Genomic DNA, 4071 nt, shown 5'->3' on the forward strand with positions numbered 1-4071 from the left:
AAGCATGCGCCTGCAATGTTCCAGCGCCTCATGCAAGCCATCATGAGTGACCTGGTATTCCAAATTGTGCTAGTCTACTTGGACGGCTTACTGGTGTACTCTTCTACCTTTCATGATCATTTAGTGATGCTTAAGACAGTGTTTAAGAGATTGAGGGAAACTGGACTAAAAATAAAAATAGAGAAGTATAATTTATCGCAGTCTGAAGTCAGGTTCCTCAGTCATCAAGTCTCAGCACAAGGAGTGAGTACAGACCCTGATAAAATAAGTGCAGTCAAGCAGTGGTCAGGCCCTAGCACCCTTAAGGAAATCCGGTCATTCCTGAGTTTCTGTATTTATTACAGGAGATTTATTTAGGGTTTCTCCCAGGTGGGGCAGTGGTAGCTCAGCGGTTAAGGCTCTGGGTTACTGATCAGAAGGTCAGGAGTTCAAGCCCCAGCACCACCAAGATGCCACTGTTGGGCCCTTGAGCAAGGCCCTTGACCCTATCTGCTCCAGGGGCACCGTATCATGGCTGACCCTGCACTCTGACCCCAGCCTAGCTGGGATATGTGAAAAAGAAGAATTTCACTGTATATGTGCAAATGTATAATGTGTGATAAATAAAGAAAATTATAATTAATTATAATTATAGGTAGCTGGCCCACTGCATGATGTAGTAAATGTGCAACTTCGAGAGAATAGTACTTTCAAGGCATATAACCTGTATAAGTTCTCTTGGACCCCCTGGTGTCAAATGGCTTTTGAGCAGCTCAAAGACAAGCTGATGAGTGCTCCAACCCTGTGGTACACTGATTTCACCCTCCCATTTGTGTTAGAGACAGATGCTAGCAACCTTGGACTAGGTTCAATTTTGTATCAGTACCAAAAGGGTAGGAAGATGATAGCTTATGAGAGTAGGAGGTTGAGAGGGGATGAGAAAAATGATAAAAAACTACAGCAGCATGAAGTTGGAGCTCTTAGCACTTAAGTGGGTGGTGAGAGTTACCTGTTACCTGATGGTAGTTACCTGTTGGGATCCAAATTCACCATCATAACAGATAATAACCCACTCTCTCACCTTACAACCACCAAATTAGGTGCCATCGAACAGCAATGGGCAGCTCAGCTCACTGTCCATGATCAGATGGGGCATCAGGATATAGAGCGAACACTGAGCTTGTTAAAACAGATCAATTTCTGGGGAGGTATGCATGAGGATGTGGAAAAGTGGTTGAAGAGATGTCAAATATGTGTGTTAATGAAGATGCCGCAGCCCAAGGTTCAAGCACCCTGAGCACCATTCATAGCCTCCTGACCACTGGAAGTTGTCATGGTAGACTTCACCACCCTAGAATCAGCCAAGGATGGGCATAAGAATGTCCTAGTGGTGACGGATGTATTCACCAAATTTAGTCAGGTATTCCCCACATGGAACCAGAAGGCAGAGACCACTGCTAAGATCCTCCTAAAATAATTTTTTCTGAAGTATGGAGTGCTGCAATGCTTTCACTCCAACCAAGGCAGACATTTTGAAAGCACTGTTATTGCTGAGCTTTGCAAGCTGTATGGAGTGAAGAAAAGTCACACCACACCCTCAAGGGAATCCTCAATGTGAGAGATTCAACAGAATTCTACATGACTTCCTACGAACACTCCCACCTGAAAACAAGCGTAGATGGCCGGAACACCCTCCTTGAGTTTGTTTATGCATATAATGTGACACCACACTCATCCACAGGTTACTCACCATACTATATGCTGTTTGGGATCCAGCCCCATCTTCCGATTGATGCCCTGTTGGGTCAGGAGCCAGTGACCAAGAGTGAACCTGACTGGTTGATGGTACACACAGAACGACTCCAAGATGCACATGTCTGAGGAAAAGAGTGTGCTGAGAAGAAGGCTGCAGAAAGAGTTGCACAGCAAGAAGAAAGAGTATATTGCCCAGCAGTAGAGGTCGGACAACATGTGTACCTGTGACATCGACCACCAGGAAGAGTAGAGGTTCAGGGATCGACATCGTGGTAGAGCCTGTAGAAGGAGGCCCGGTCAAGAAAGTGCACAGATCCAACCTCAGGCCCTGTATGATTCCAGTCCTGGTGCCCACACCAAGGAGTCAGAAACCTCCTATGGTAGATGTACCTACCTCAGTATCGGAGCCAGAGATGCCCTTACTGGATGCAAAATGTGTGCTGGTGGAGTAAGATCAATGTCCAAGTGAGGAGCAAACATCAAACCCAGCATTTGAGGAGCTGGACCAGCCAGTTCCTGGACCTGAAAATAGTTTAAGTGATCAGAGAGAGGAAACTGCAGAGAGTGTTATTTCAGGGCCCAAGATTAGTGAGGTTCCTGTTGATACCCTGGGAGTGAGGCCAGAAACGTCTGTGCCAGAATCAGAAAGCTTTATCATACCTGTTGAAATACCAGTGCTGAGACCTGTGCCTACACCTAGAAGCAGATGGGAGGGTAATGCTAAGTCCCGTGCCACGTAAAACACAGAGGGCAACGGCAGGGGTACATAGCAACCAAACAGATTGCCTAAATTAGCTTGCAATGCAGTGTCCTTCAGTCCTGATTTTCTTTACCAAGTGTTAGCTGGTATGGTATGTACACGTTCGGGAAGCTTCAGGGTAGGCTTGATGAGTTGAGAGTTTTGGTAGTACGTTGATTATCAGCAGGGGAGAGTGTAACCATGTAAAAAATGGCATGATACTTAAATGTATAATTGATTATTAAAGCCCCGTATTAATAATAAATTAGCAAGAGTACAGTGAGCACAGATGTATTTGTCATCCAGTTATATTATGTGATGCTGGCCCTTTAAGAGACGTGCGTGTGTGTAACCGGTGTGCTCAGAAGTGTCACTAGAGTTTATGCGAGAGCAGCGTGATTCATAACGCGTTTCACACAGTGCTTATGCGGTGAGAAATTGGGTAAAAAAAAAAGGGGTAAAATTGATAACTACCATCCAAAATATCAACTGTTAGTGATGTATTAACTCTCTCTCAGAGTGTTGGTTGAGCCGATGGCTGTGTGTTTTGCTGATTGATGCAGATTTTTCATGAGCACATGAGAGACATTTCTCCTCGTGTTGAGAGCAAATTTCACCAATATTCGTCAAAGAGCGTGTGTGTTGATTTATTTCCTAAATACCAAGTAATTTTGAACCATTTTGTGCACAATTGCATGTGAATGTAAAGTGTTAAATTGTAATTTTCTTGTTAAATCCAGAGGGGAGATAAAAGCACTCTATGAGCCCTCTTTGTGAACTCCAGAGTGAGTTTTATTCACTTATATCATTTTTAGGAGTGTTTATGCTGTAAAAGTGTATTACATGAAACTGGTGAAAAGTTCAGTAGTTCTCAAGTTAATGTAATCCTGCATTGAGGATAGTGTAAATGTGTTTGCTCCCCCCGGACTTAGATTAGTTATAGATAAAATAGATACGTGGAGATGGGGAGGAGGAGGGATGCTGGAAGTCTCGATGCCACGTAGAGGTAAGCAGCTGTTTATATACACTTACTCTGGCAGTGTGATTGGTCGGATTAAATGAACTTGCTAAGCCCTGTGTGAGATGGGCAGAGGTGCCAAAGATGATAAAAGAGCGGAGCCGCTAGCGGAGGCTGCCTCATGCTAGAGTCCACTCGGGGGATAGGAAACTGGGAGGTGCAGGACAGGTAGAAATGAAGAATGAAAATAGACTGAAGCACTGAAGAGACAGTGGCAGTTAAGGCCTTATAGAAATGAGCTCTTGTGGGAGCTGTGATGCACTGGCGGGATCATTACACACGAACACGGGGGCCACCCCTTGGGTTGGGCAGGGTCACCCTGGGCAGAGGCGTGAATCCAAGCCGCCCAGACCCAATCTTAAGCCCCCATCCAGATGTGGTTGGTTCGATGGGATGGGCCCGTGGAGTGAACGGGCGAACACTCTAGGAAAGGGGCTTGGAAGGCGCTCAAGCAAGCAAGCCCAACCTGGGATCGAACGGGGGCCCTCACTGCATTCAAATGGGGGAGTCCTCCCGTGCTTCGAACGGGAGAGCCTACAATACAAATAAACGTGTGTTAGCTCGCTCTGCATTCAAACGG

The sequence above is a fragment of the Myxocyprinus asiaticus genome, chromosome 23, assembly GCF_019703515.2.
Source record: "Myxocyprinus asiaticus isolate MX2 ecotype Aquarium Trade chromosome 23, UBuf_Myxa_2, whole genome shotgun sequence".
Classification (NCBI taxonomy): Eukaryota; Metazoa; Chordata; class Actinopteri; order Cypriniformes; family Catostomidae; genus Myxocyprinus; species Myxocyprinus asiaticus.